This window comes from Chelonoidis abingdonii, chromosome 3, assembly GCF_003597395.2.
Source record: "Chelonoidis abingdonii isolate Lonesome George chromosome 3, CheloAbing_2.0, whole genome shotgun sequence".
NCBI classification, from domain to species: domain Eukaryota; kingdom Metazoa; phylum Chordata; order Testudines; family Testudinidae; genus Chelonoidis; species Chelonoidis abingdonii.
This window is the reverse complement of record NC_133771.1, coordinates 28,792,054-28,807,880: the sequence shown is the minus strand read 5'-3', so window position 1 is coordinate 28,807,880 and position 15,827 is coordinate 28,792,054.

Genomic DNA, 15,827 nt, shown 5'->3' with positions numbered 1-15,827 from the left:
GCCATCTGGACAATTACGTTTGCTTATAAACCTTCTGTATCCCTCGTTGATTGAATATCATATTATAAAGCAGTCTTTTCATTACGCATATGTATCATGGCTAGTAGAACTGGGTGAGGTTTTTTTTGGCTGAAGTCTATAATTTGCTATTGCTGAAAAATGCAGACTTGGGTTGACCAAAGCATTTACCAAATTAATGTAGATTTGAGCAAATTGTTTTGATCAAAGTGGGCGGGGGGAAATCAGAAATGTCAAAACGGTTCTGGCATTAACAAAATGGTGATCAGGTGGGTCCTACTCTATGCTATTGGTCAGTGGTTACAGCAAAAACCTGGGCTATGGGAGACCCACATTTGAATCCCTATTCTAGCAGGGACTTGAACCCAGGTTTCTTCCATATGAGGTTAGGGCTCTAATCACCAGGCTCTTCTGGGGCAGTGCTGTCCTACTCTCTCCTGTTAAAGATGTTCCACTTGCTATAATATAGACCACTCTTTAATTTTGTGAAAGCCAGTGGCACCCAAGACCTCAGCAAACATAGCCCTTCATTTCCAAGATGTAAGAAGAGAAATGTTTGACCCAGAAAAATTTCTGACTTTTTGATTAGCTGAAAATACTAAAAAAAGTAAAGCTTCAAATTGACCTGATTTGTTGAAAAATTGTTTCAGAACTGCCGGTTAATTGGAAAAAAATATCAGTTATGAATGAATGAATAGGAGCAAAGTCCTGCAAAATAATTTACAGTTTGACCTGTCTAAGATAAACAGTTCTAAACATTTCACTCTCTAAAGAAAGGGGAAATTTCATCCATCATGAAACTGAAGGAAACTCTCCTACCACATCTAATACATGATTTTCTATGGAAAGGACAGGATTTGGAGTGATGGACATATATCATTATAAACTACTAAAAACTCGGGTTATCTAGAAAGATATCACTGTTCATGGAAATATTCTGATCTTCCCAAAAGTATTTTATAGTGAAGTTACTTAAGTAAAAACACATTTGCACTTGTAAAAGTTACAAAAGGTATTAATTGCATTGCTGCAAATCAACAGCACACAGACATTTTGTTGTCCTAAGCATAAAGCGAGCAAAGTTTCCATCTACCCTACCCAAAAAGAAATCAGCAAAAAGTAACTGAAGGATCTGATCCAAAGGCTGTTGGACTCAGTGGAGAGACTCCTACTGAGTTTGATGGCCTCTAAATTCAGTGCTTATTTTCTTCACTCTGTACCATTGACAAGTGAAGGAGCCAAGCCAAACCCAAATTGTATATTGGTTACAAAATAGAATCAGCAAGGAGACTTCAGGTCAGTCACCACCCAACATTGCAGAGGTTGGAGGTGCACTTAATGTGCATCTCTGCAGCAAAGGGAACTGTCATAGTTCTGGTCAAATTGTGTGCCAGTCACTATTGACAATGAAATCATCAATACATGAAAGGAGTCTGAGTTTAAATACCTATTTTCAGCACTGCTGATCTTATGTAGGTCAGTGGATTCCCCCAGCAGCAGTATAGATCAGAACATTTTTACTTATACTTCAAAGAACTGCTGTTGAGTCATCCATGTCAATTAAGAGTCTTAACTGTCTGCCATGCAAAAACAAACTGCAAATAAAATCTCTGAAAGGAACAAAACCAAAGATGAAATTATCTTCTGCACATGAGCTTCCTTTTTGAAATATCATGAATTACTATTAAATCAAATTACACTGGGAACAGAATATCACTTAAAACTGATTCTCAATCATTTGTCAATGATAATTCAATTGCCAGATGTCAAATATAACTTTAATCACAGCCACTCAAGGATTGTCACAAGCATAAAAATCTCACCACATTATCTGCACTGGGAACATATCAAAAAGACAAAGCAATATGGGAATGTAAATGGAATATAGGTTATAAATCTTGAAAATGCAGTGTTTTTCAAATAGGAATAGAAGGTGTCTGTATAAGAGAGATCATATACTTTACACTGGTGCATTGCAAGTGAAAAGTCACAGATACAAGATTTATGGGAAAAAGTAGATCTTCAGCTTTATTAAAAACACACAGAAGACCATGCTGCCTGCCAGCGGATGTTGATTTGCCAGGTAAATCTAAATTCGCAAGGCTATCTGAGACTAAAGGTACCAACTGCAAAGGGAAGCCAGATATAGAATATGAACAGGGACTGAATGTGGGTGAAGCAGAGGGCAAGGTAGTGGATTTTGCAGCAGCATTTTGCACAGTCTAAAAAGGGACAAGGTGCATGTCAGCAGCTAAGGGAGAATTGTGGGGAGGGGATTGATGGGACCCCACCAGGGTTACCCCTCCCTCCCAGCACCCACAAACACAACTATGCAGGGGTGATCCAGGGAAACTAGAATCCATCCAGTGCCCCTCCCCTGATAGCCTTGTGGACTTGTGGAAGTCAAATCCTTAGTGGAGGCAGCCCATGAGCCAGAGAAACTGAAGCTGGCAGAAACAGACAGCTAGCAGTCTGAAGCAGGCATCATCATGACTACTCATAAACCCAGTCTGCTTTTTACAGTTTCCACCCTGGGCATACTCTCCCCTGTGCTGCTTACCACAATATTACTCTGCCCTCTCACTCACTCTCTTCACCTTAACATCACTTGTCATTCTATCCAGGCTTTTCTCCTCCTTCTTCTCCCCCGCTCTATTTTACTTACTCCCCTGCCTTCTATATCCCCTCTCCTTTTCTCAGCCTTTCCATCCAGTGAATCCTTTCCTAACAAAACCGAATCCACAGAATGTAGAAAAACCTCACAACACTAACATGATGCAGGCCAACCAATAATGTTCCTTGTGCTTGTATGGTATCCTCCATTACCCCAATACTTTGTTTTTTCTATTTAGATTGTAAGCTCTTCTGGGCAGGGTTCATCTATTACAGCACTTTGCACAATCAGGTCACATTCTTGGCTGTCCCTTAACGATTACCATTACAAATAACAACGTTGGGAGGATGGAAAAGTTGCAGTAATTGAGACACGAGAGGATCTAAGGAGTTCAGTTTGTGTCTTATAGGCAGTGGATGTGCAGGAAAAGATGTCTGAAAGGCCGTAAGAGATGAGAGACTAAACAAAATGGTATAGCAAAAGGGTGGGAAGTTAAATCTCAGTCATCAGAATCTAGGCAATAACTGAGACTTTGTGGGCAGAAGAGGCGTAGAGAGAAAAGAGGATCAGATCAAGGATGGAGCCCTCAGGGACCCTGACAGAGGGCAGGAGGAGGAGCCAAAGGAGGCACTAACAGAGCATCCAGAAAACTAGAAAGAGAATCAGAGTGTGATGAAGTGGTAGGGAAAGGGCTATCAATGCTTTCTACAACAAATCTTTGGACTAATATTATATTCATTTCAGTCCCTGGACATCATCTTACAGTCCTATAGAAGCTCAGTTTCCCATTCTGCAGTAGTTTGTCCCCCAATGGTCACTTTGAAATCACTTTATACTAGATGGGGGGTGGGGTGGGGACAGTGATTTTTCTATTTTAGTTTTTACAGTGAAATGTGCCAAGTAAAAGGAGGTGGACATAGCCACACAGAAAGGCCTGAAACCACAGTTGTCAGTTTCTCCTGTCTCCTCTCCCTCTCACTCATTAGGGCCTACAACAATACAAATAGATAGAAACCCCAGTCAGCAACTGTATTGCACTAAGCAGTGTAAACGCTCACCTCATGCCTAGGCTGCCTTGGTTATGCCTTGCCTCTCAACTCACACACTATCCCTCTAACACTTGATCTCCCCCACCCACACTTAAAATGAGTAGGAATCTTAAAGTTGGTGTTTCAACAGTGAGGTCCAAGCACTAATATTACATCAACACAAAGACCCAACTGGACAATCAGAACATGGGTTTGAGCAATGTGCACCCAAAGCCATGCACTTTTCTAATCAAATAGAATTCTGTTCAAGGAATAGTCAGTATTAACTGGAGAAAATGACATCCACTGTGTTTCAGAAAGTTTTTGAACATGAGCATTATTACAATGAATTTATATCCCACTCAAATTAATTTCATTCCCCGATGAGTTAAAACACAGACCCTGATAGGATTTGTTCATGTTTCCACAATCTTTTAAATACTTTTTTCTCTGACCAGTTTCAAGCTACAGTTACTTCCTGTTTAGCGTGCAGAACACATTATCTTCATCTCCCCATTTGGTTCTCTTTGTTGTCAACAAGTTCATTAGTAGCTGTGTTTTGGTAATGCTTAAAATTAAGTGGCCATTACAATTTCACGGGGACAAGCCACCATAAATGAAATCAGTAATAAGATTAATCTGATTACATAGGACTGTCATAATAGCTTTATCAAAAATATGTTTTGGTGGTACATTACTTTTACCACACTGAATGCAGGATACTTTAAAGAGGATGCTATGCTTTTAGATCCACAACAGTCTTATTTCAGTTAAAACATGAATTCAGATTACTTGAGTGCATGAATTCAGATGACCTGAGAGGGGACATTCATTTCTTGCGAGTGCCTCCTGTTGGCTCAATGAAATGCTGTAAACTCTCCTGCCCCAGGCACCCCTTGTAAGTTGTTGACCTCACTCGCAGGGTCTTCAGTAGCTCAGCCTTAGTCATCTATGGATAAACCCTGTTCCAGGGCAGCAAAGAGCTCCACACACTGTCTACTCTCAGCAGGGTCTTGCACCCTATCTCTGGACTCTTTAAATCCTGACCTTAACTTGGGCTTTCCAACAGAGCCTTGTCTTTCTTGGGACTTAGGCCGCTTCACTAGTAGGAGAGAAGGGAAGGGGATCCAGACCAGGAAGCATACCAATGACATACATATTTTGCTTCCTTCAGTTTGCTACTTCTATTCCCTGGACCTTTCCCCTGTATAGCCCCCTTTTCTTCACCCTGGCCTGAAGTTCTCATTTAAATCTTCCTCCCTAAATGCAAGTATCAACAGACTCTTTCTTCCAGTGTTCTCTCAAGCACCTTACTCCTCTCATCCCAGCCAGGAACTGACCTGCTCACACTCTGCAGCTCCTTTTATTGGAGCATACTGAGCCCTAATTGGCTGCTTCTATGCATCCTCTCTAGGCAGGCTTGGAGGAATGACTGGCCTCCCACAGGGGCCCTCAAAGGCCTCCTACACCCCATCACAGCCTCCTATATTTTAATGTATTCAGCCGTATTTTTCAGCTGCTGTAACGCAGGTCATTTAGTTCTACTGTGATCTTTCAATATGAGTCACTAGAACACAGCAGTTTTAATGCTCTTCTTGAAACAATGGAAATTGTTAGGAGTGGGAATAATTGATTTTTTAGGCAATATTTTAACTTAGAGCCAGTTGCAGATGAGCTACTTGTGGAGTAAGGGACTGGTCATTGCGAGGGTTGCAATCTGGCCTTTAGTGAATAGTAGCCTGATGACAACATGTGACAGGGTGCAGAGACATCACAAAGTCAGTCAGTTCAGGCAATAAATTCTGTCTGGAACAGCGCTGGGTTGTCATTCTAGCTTGGGGTGGGGGAGGTGGGTGGGGGCTAAAAAAGGCTAACTGGGGAACATCTTTTGTTAAATTTCTAATGTTTTGTTAACTTTTGTCCTTTGTCTGATATATAAAGTTCTTTCTGAGAAAGGAATATAACTGGTTGACCTAGTGTGTTCTGGTGGAATTGCCTTACCAGCCTGCACAACACTTCCCCTGTCATAACTGGGAAATGTGGTAAACCTAGAATACAGGTGACAGCCAAAGTGTTGGGGCAATAAGAAAAATGGTAGCTGCCAGCTAGCTAGATCACCCCTGTATAGAATCAATCATCTCTCTGGCTGGGAACACATTGCTCCATAACAGGCAACTGAATGCTCTTTTTTTCCTAAAAATAATCCAACAATGAGCTTTCACAATTCTGTCTTTCAACTGCCACTATGGTGTGTCCCAGTATTATTCGGGGTCCTATTTTAAGAGGCATCAGTAAGCTACAGTTTCAAAATTTCTTAATTTATATGGAATATAAAGATCAGTTAATATTGTACAAATGATACCAGATGGGGATCGTTCATGACATAGTATGTACCAGAACAAAGGAAGATGACATGTCTCTACCTACCTGTGTAGAGTTGGAAACCATGTGGCATAAGCTTATAGATTTTGATTTTCAGAGGAGCTCAGCTCCGATTCAAGCACTACAATAAGTGGCCAGATTTTCCAGAAGTGCTCAGCATACTGGTTGTTGAGCTCTTTTAACAGTCTCTCCCTGAGTGTGAGTCCTCAGCCCCTGAAATATTGGGCCTTAAGTTCTTTTGAAAGTCTGGCTCTTAGTAGCCATGAGAACCCAAATAGCCAACCTACATTCATATGACTATACAGTGTGTTAAAACCAGGGCTAGCGAACCAGCTAGGCAAAGGGAGGGAATAGAACTGAAGTAATTTGTTACATCCTTCATAACTGTTTGTACAACTTTTAAAGAGGTTTTCAATAGTTTACTTTTTAAAGATGCATGACAGGCTGGTCCCTTTAATGATCTGATAATCTCACTTCCTGTGCTTCTTGTTCTGGCAGTTACAGTTCTTACTACTGAAACTAACTTCTATCTACTTCCTCCCTGCTGTAAAAGCTGCTTTGTTTTGTTTGTAGGGTTTTTGTTTATTTGTTTGTTTGCTTTATTTAGCTTCCATTGTCTATCTCCCTTTCTTCATCTAAAATGGCAGCCTAAAAGGGACACAGCTGTCCATGTATCTGTGGGGAGTGAATCAAAATGAATTGGAGCTGAGTGTTTTCCTACCAATTACTGAACTATTGATTGACTCCCTATCAATTACTACACTGCTCCAGTTCAGTTAGATGATATAGACAAAGCATGATGGTGTGGGAAGGAGAGGCGATATTCAGAGAACTAAATGGGACCTCAGAGTACAAAATTAAACAGAAGTGGATACAAATGAGAGCAAAACAAACAGAATCAAAGCCAATGGAGTGGAGAAAGCAGTCTGAAAAGAGCATGGTTTTATTAAGTGACCATGCAGCATGTAGGCACTGTGCAAGCTTCTCCCCACAGCTATGTAAATGCACCCTACTTCTCATCCATCCTATTTAATTCATTCTTGAATAGGACACAGGGCAACACAGAAAAATAAAGACAAGGAGTAGTAAAATACTCCAAAGAAAATACCCACTGATTCATTAATCCACAGAGAAGCAGGAGCCACCAAAAAAGAAGCAGACCGTGAAACAGGAAAAGCATTTGAACAAATAATAATTAATAATAAATAATAGTATAAAAAGTTAATCTGCAAGAGAGTGAGCCCACAAAAGCAGCATAAAAGAAACCAGAACACACAAATACTATGGAAGAACAGCACAACATAGGATTAAAGGTATGAGAGCAAAGGATTTTTGAAATGATTATGTTAAACTTTAGAAAATAATCAGAGTCTAAATTTAAAATGAATAAACAATAATCATTAAAGAAAATAACTGAATGCTGAGGAAAGGTGGTTCAGTGGCTCAGGTGATAACCTCCAACATGAGTAACTCAGGTTCAAATTCCTGCCATCTCAAAGATTTGTTATGTCACCTTCAATATGGCACTTAGGGCTACATCCACAAAAGCACTTAGATGCCTAGCTGCCACCTTAAGCACCTGAATCCAACATTTAGGCATTGTTGAGATCCTCAAAACTCCCAGTAAGCTGCCACCGACCTGTATATATCCCTAGATGCCTAAATTTCCACAGGTGAAATCCTCAAGGCACCTAAAAATCTGCCAGTGTACATGCCCACAGCTGCTTTAGTCTGTATTCCTGGGCACCTAGCTCACATGTGGGCCCCACCTGCATCTTCAAACTAGGTGTATCCCTGCCTATCTCACCCGTGACGCCCAATCCATTAGGTACTCAGAAACTGCCCAGCAGGTCAGTACCCTATTCAAACAAAGCTAGAAGAGGAGAAAATCATTGTACATCCCTTATAAGTTTTAGGCCAATGGTCAGAGAACTCACCCAGAATGTGGGAGTTACATGTTCAATTCCCCACTCTGGCTGATGAGGAGAATGGAGTGGAAGTCGGAGGGTGCTCTAACTACTGGACTATAGGGAGTCCTGGAGCAGGTCTCTATCGATCCCCCTATTGAAGCTGATCCATTATATATATACACAATGAAATAGTCATTGGGCCAAAGAGCAAGTGAGAATGTCTATGTAGCCCATAGTGGGGGAACTCACATGGGAAGGGGAGACACAAGACTCACTCCATTCTCCACTTCAAGCTGAGTGGGGAATTGAGCCTGTCTTCCCCAGATCCTGGATAAGTGCCAGCTGCGGCTCCAGGCACCAACTCTCCAAGCGCATGCCTGAGGTGGCAAGCCGTGGGGGACACCCTGCTGGTCCCTGCAAGGGCAACAGGCAGGCTGCCTTTGATGGCTTGCTTGCGGGAGGTCCCCAGTCCCGCAGACTCGGCAGCACGCCTGTGGGAGGTCCACCGTTCCTGCAGATTTGGCGGCAATTCGGCAGCGGGTACACCAAAGCCACAGGACTGGCGGACCTCCCACAGTGCGCCACCGAACCCGTGGGACTGGGGACCTCCCGCAGGGGGCACCGCTGAAGGCAGCCTGCCTGCCATGCTTGGGGCAACAAAAAAGCAAGAGCTGCCCATGGTAAGTGCTCTAATCACTGAGTTAAAAATTATGGGAAGAGGAGCACCACATCCTCTTCAGTGATTTACATGAAAGCAGAGATAAGTTTCTCCACCTGATCTGGACTTAGGTACCTAACTGCCTTTGAGGGTGGGGCTTTGGACCCAGCCCTCTCATCAGTATCTGCCATTGGCTAGTTTATGTGGCTTGGACTCCCTGCTGAGCATGCTCTTTTTTATAGATACTATTCGTAGGTGCCTAACTCTCCCGGTCCATTGCATATGGAGCCCAGGCAAGTAACATAACACCATGTATTCTACTAGGTCAGAGGCTGGCAATCAGGCAGTTCACTGGGATCTGCGAGGGGCCGTGCCTGAAGATGGTCAATGTAAACAAACTGTCTGGCAGCCTACCAGTAGACTACTTTGATGGGCCACATGCTGAAGGTTGTCGACCCCTGCAGTAGGTGGTAGGGCATCTAAAAGTGAGGTGCTGCAATGCTGAGTCTAAGTTCCCTTTGTGGATCTAGCCCCTAGTCTTTTTGACGTCAGTTCCTTATCTGTAAAATGGGAATAATAGCACTTCCATGCCTCACAGGGAAGTTACAAGGGTAAATAAACACAGTGAAGATTCTGTGGCACTCAGATACTATGCTATTGAGAGCCAGATCAATACCTAAAATAGACAGATACTAATTGTGCTTGTTAAATTCAGGCTGTTTGGAGATTTTCCTCTCTACTAAATGTATTGTGCCAGCTTTTGCCAGGTGCGGAGTAGAAACAGCTAGAACTGATTTCAATAGCAGATGCTGGTATTCTGCATCTCTGACAATCATATTGTATATGTTGATTGCAGTCTGAGTTGTGGGTGGCTGTGGTTAGAAACTCCAGTCCCTATGGAGCCCTCATTCACTTTTGCCAAACATTCACATTAAAATACTGCCCATATTAGTTAGTTCAATGTTTGGAATAACAACAGGCCATGATCAATAAAATGACACTTTTCACTGTAATCTTCAACATGTTTCACATAAACAAACAGAATTTCAGCCTTCTAATTACACTGGCTACAATATATTGATAGCTTGGAAAAAATGGAATGAAGTAGTTTCACTATATCTTAAAAATTGGGAAAACTGGCAGACAGGCTACATTAATAACATATGAATATATTATTACTTTTGCTTGTTTAGAAGATATTGGTGGTAGTGTGCATATACCAAAGTGTTGCCACAAACTAATATTATCCTGTAGCGCCCCTCTCCACCTGGTTACCTCCTTTAATGCCAATCCGCTTACAGGTTTTAATGGACAGGTCTGGGTTCTTTTGGATCCCGCCACCTACTCGGCAGGGTGTATCATTTTTCTTTTTTCTTATGAAATTATTTTGCCGTGCCTCCACCCCTCTTGCTCCTTCCTGGCAGGGTCACCAGGGCAGCTTGAGTGGAAAATTCTAACTACAGAGTAGTCCCCACTTACCTGCCAGATAGTTGGAGACTTCCAAGAAATAACACAAACACATAAAAATATAGTCAACACAATAATTATATTAAACAGGAGACAAATACAACATAACACAGTGAAACGCTATTTTTAGGGTCACCGGTGCCCACACTGAAAATACCTGTCAGGTGATGTAGCAAATGTAAAATTAGTGTCCCATTGACATGCGTACTTTGCTGAGGCCCTTGATGACCTATAACCACAAAATTCTTCTCCACAGTGGTCTACAGCAGTGTGACTGACTGGGTTCAGTACAGCCCAAAGGACTCACAAGTGGGAGGAGGTGGTAAATCCCTCCACAGGTGTAAAATGCATAAGGTTATAAAATCCTCAAACCCTTACTCCCTGGTTTGAGGACACAGTTCAGGGATTAGGGGGTCCCCAAAACAAATTCCCTGACTGACTAACTAAAAGATGGTGCTCTTGCAAACTCCATGAATGATCCTCAGGTTCGAAGGTGACGCTGGACTCTTCAGTCAATGCAGAGTGGCTGCTGTCTGCTGGCAGGGATCATCCTCAGGCAGGAATCAGGCTGCGTCGGTCCCAGGATTTTCCCTCACCACAAAGGGGTGCAGGGCTCAAGGTGTAGGTTATACAACTACCCTAACATCCAAACTGTAGCCTCCTAGCCCAGCCTCCAGTCACACACTTAGCAGGCAGCTTCCCTGGACTAGCAGCCAGAGCAGAGCTGACCATGTGGTGACTGGTCTCATCTAGGGAGCTGGAGGACGAACTCAGCCTGTTTGGGGAAATTTCCCAGCAAAACACTACAAATTGGGAATCATCATTGGAGAAGGAAGAACCCAACTGAGGGGTCTGCTGTCAGGTCCCTAGAGGTCAGTTTTCAGGGCGAACCCTGCATGCAGCCCTGGGACTCACCTGTTCCTCACACAGCCAGTCATGCCCTTTTCCTGGCTGGCTCCAGACTCACTCCAAAATGGCTTCTCCCTGGGAAGGGCCTCTCACTCCCTATTGGTTGCTGGGTGGACTCTGAGTCTGCCTTGGCTCTCCCTCCCTACCAGGGACACTGTGCCTCTCTCTGAGCTGCCTTCAGACAGAGTCTCAGGAATATGTAATCTCCTTGCGGGTTACAATCCCATGGCTGAACATGACAAATGCAATAAGCAACTACTCAATCCTTCCTTGAGCTCTCTAGTGCATGGACTAATCCCATAAGGTCCTATACATTGGTGCAACCATGGCCTTGTTTCCTTCCCATCTCTTTAGGGACAGGTGCACCAAGGGGTACACATGGAAGGAGCTGAGCTTGGAGTCCCCACTGCACAAGATCTGCAACTTCCTCTGGCCCTCCCTGTTTGAGGCATGAAAGGGTTGTGGACAGGAATTTTGTGTCCTTGCATTCCCTGCACATTTGCACAAAGGCCTATGATAATCCTGCACTAAGAGAGCAGCATGTGACATGAAGTAAACCTTCTTTTTGGAAATGTATACCTCACAAACATACCTATGGAAGTTTCCTTGGCTAGAATTGATCAAAGAAAACTCATAACCTCAGATCTCATGGTATATATCCATGGTATCCCCACATCTTGAGTACAGCATGCAGTTCTGGTTGCCCCATCTCTAAAAAGATATTAGAGTTGGACAAAATACAGAGAAGGAAACAGAGAAATCTCCTCATATGGAGATTAAAAAGATAGGGACTGTTCAGCTTAAAAAATACAAGACTAAGTAAGGATATGATAGAGAGCTATAAAATCACGAATGGTATGTACAAAGTGAATACAGAAGTGTTATTTACCCCTTCACCTAACACAAGAACCAGGGGTTACCCAGTGGAATTAGTAGGCAGCAGGTTTAAAACAAACACAGGGAAGTACTTCTTCACATAATGCACAGTTGGCTAGTGGAACTTGTTACCAAGGGTCTTGTGAAGGCCAAAAGTATAACTGGGTTCAAAAAAGAAAGATACAATTAAGGCAAGATGATCAGGGACGCAAGCCCATGCTCTGGGTGTTACTATACCTCTGCAAGCCAGAAGCTGGGACTGGAGATGGATCATTCAATAATTGCTCTGCTCTGTTCATTCCCTCTGAAGCATCTGGCACTGGCCACTGTCAGAAGACTGGATACTGGGCTAGATGGACCATTGGGCTGACCCTGTATGGCCATTCTTACATTCTTATGACCATCCCATAAAAGAAATTAATATTTATATATTATTACACCTAATCCATTACACATGTAGGACACATGAACATTAGCAATACAATAAAAAATGACTGACGACTATCTGATGATCTCTGATGTATGGGTCATATTTCAAATCTGGGATTTATTTCCATTATTTCCAGTAACATAATGAATGACTGTACTGCGATTCTAGCCAAAGAGGAATATGGGAAATAATGCTATTCAGTGAGTGATCTGTTACAAGTGTCTGCATTATTAATTAACCTATTACTTCTGTTTTGTCATGTCTCATTAAGTTAGAGATTTGTGTTATGTCACATATGAATATGAGGCCAGGAGCCATGTTCTTCACTCAGACTGCTTTTATTGACTTCCATGGGGTTACTCCTGGTATACCCAAGTATAAATAAGAGGAGAATCAGGCTCATGAATGGAACACCACAAGAGTGAATATCAAGAACCATCCCCAGTTTACTGTGATTTCTGATTGAGTATTGGAAATGTGAAAAGTGTAACTATATTGCAGAGTGAATACTTATTAGTGATGTATTTGAGAAATGTGTTTAATATGCAAAATACATTCTTATATTTTCCAAGTTTGAATTTATTTAACTCCTGTAATCCAATACTGCAAAGCTTTTTTTATTCGGGATAATAAATAAGTGAGCTGTTCATCAGTGATAATCTGCAGCATTGCCTAGTGGATAGAGCACTGGAGTAGGATTGAGGAGATTTGGGTTCTATTCCCAGCTCAGCCAGAGGCCAGCTGAACAGGAACATGGGAAATATGGGTTACCTTAGGCAAATCACTTCCCTTCTCTGTGTCTCAGTCTCCTCATGTGTGAAATGGGAATAGTGATGCTGACCTCCATTGTAAAGCTCTCTTAGAACTACAGATGAAATTATGCTATATAAGAGCTAGATGGTATTATTATTGTGATATCACCGAAACAGGTGGTGTAAGGCACTGTACAAGCAGGTTGGTGGAGAGAGTGAGTTCTGATTCCGAATTATCTGCACATTTTAAAAAAACCTGTTGGCGTATGGCTATGGATTATGCAATATATGTTTGCAGCATATTAACGTTTGCTGTGACATTGTATATGACTTCTTATTCCAAGTCCCTTTGGTTTGCATACTACAGAGTAACACACGATCCTTGACAACCTGCATAACATGATAGAGAAATTCATTTTTTAAAGTCTTCCTGGTGTAATCATGTTCTTGTAAAGCAGCATGAACAAGAGGGACTAAATAATGTAGATACTTTGCTTCATCAGAAACTCTGACCTATGCCAGAAACATTATCACCTTTAGACAAATGCAAAATCTTTGAACAGTTCATTGATAACAGCAAAAGAACAAAGCAGAAGCTGAAACTGTTTTAAAGGAACATGTACCCCCAAAATGCAGATGTAGCATAGAGATACAATAAATTCTTTCCTTTTGCATTCCTTGGTGCATAAAATCAGAGAGCACTAAGCAATAAGAAGCTATCTGTCAGAGGCAAACATTCAATTTGCTCTAGTTTGCGAGTCCATTTCAGCTGAAGAGACCTGCTGTTTAGTTAGCTCCCCTGCTGAATGTTGTAAGAGATATAGATGAAATTGAGCAAACAGCAATTTCTCTAATGAAAAAGTTGTGTATGTCTTACAATTTTCAGTGGGGGAGCTGGCATTTGATCATTTTGGTACCTCATATTACTACAAGTTGTGCAGGATGAGACTGTGACCTGCTAAAACCAAACACAGACCAAATACAGATCTGGTATAGAGAGATGAAACTCCATTAAATCAACAGAGCTCCAGTCACATCAGGTCTGTATTGGTCCAAAGTGCTAAAGTACAGATGGCTTAAAAGTGAAATGCATCAGACTTTATAACCCAATAATATACAAATTCCTATTTACTGAACTTAACCAGAGGAATAAAATAACTTAAATCTTCAATAAGTGAAGTTTCATCGATCCAAAAGGAGCCTATATAGAAATTCTTTGGAGCTATTGCTCAGTTGCAAGTGCATAAAAATTGAGAGAAACAAACACTGGGCCAGATAAAGCCAACATGCAATATTACAGTGAAGCTTTCAGTGATCTGACTTTATTCAACTGAACAAAGAGCTGGAGACAACTGTAAGGTTCCAGAGGAAACTGACTATCCTTTTATCTGATTGCAGCCACAAGTGCTACAATCCTAGCTGGCAGAATGGATCTTTGGTTAGAACCAAAGTGAATGAGAGCAAAAATTTCTCAGCTGAGTGATGTAAAAAGAGGTGTCTGCTAAACACATAAGATTGTCTTATGTCACAAGCGAGGTGCTTAGGCATCCCATTTCAAAGTTTAGTCCAGACACCTCTGTTTACGTCTCCCACCCCATCAGAGAGCAGGAAAGCTACAACAGGTTCTTTTCTGTTTCAGACAGCACATGACGCACATTTAGTAGGACTTTTTATACACACTGCTAGATTTATGATTTACTGATGTATACCCAGAAGAGAATTAAAACATACACAAAATATAAAGTTCAGGATTTCAACAGAGTTTATTGAAGAAAATGCCTGCAGTGCTCTGACAAGTATATTCATAGACCACAGCAATCATTGAATTTCAGCACATCTCAGATGAATATATTAAAATTCATAATACCTTTAACACACTGGTAAGTTGCTACCAAGAGATTTTTTCACCATCAATACACTGATTATCATGCTATTAAATAACCACACAGTTAATGAAATTCAGAGAAATCACCAGTCAGATATAAAGCAAGAATGAGAAAGCACCAGCTAATTAGAGGGTGATGATGAAAAATGACTTGCCCATCAAGGTCTTTACAGAGACACACTCCAGTTGACACGACGCATTCTAGCTCACCTTCTGGGCAACATCATAAACATTTGAAAAAAAGAAAATGATGAACATGTATTGTGCAGTAGTTCAACTGATGTTTGGAATACCAAATAAATTGAAGTCAAGAAGAAAAAAGAAATTACTTAAGAGGGTTGTTTGTTCATGTAGCTTATAAATATTGGTATACTAGTTAAATAATTATAATTTGCCAAGTAATGTTTTAAAGTGTCCATGTTAGGTCATTCTTAATAAGGTTCACGTAAAGAAAAAACAGTTTTTCTTTGAGAGGACTGGGAGCTAGTAGCTAAATTTTAATCTTAACTGACACTGGCAATCTCACTCTTTACCCCTTTGCCTCAGTTTCTCAATATGTAAAATGGGGGATGAGGGACTAATGTCTTACTTATTACTTGAATATCTCAGAGGGTTATATTAACAATTATTTGTATTCAATATTTGTATAGACCTTTGAAGACAGGAATTATCACTACAGTTTGGGGTAAATGATTAAAATTTAGGAACTGGCAAATATCTATAGTAAATCTGTAAGGGCCCAGTTTGCAATCCTTACTGAATAATATTTAGTCTTATGAATAGTTAGAGTGACCACTGTGATGAGGCAAGGCCAGATGACTACAGTAAAGTACTGAGAAACAGGTATGTTAGCCTATTGGCATCCCAGGGGTGGGCGGGCGAAGCCCGCCCACTTCTA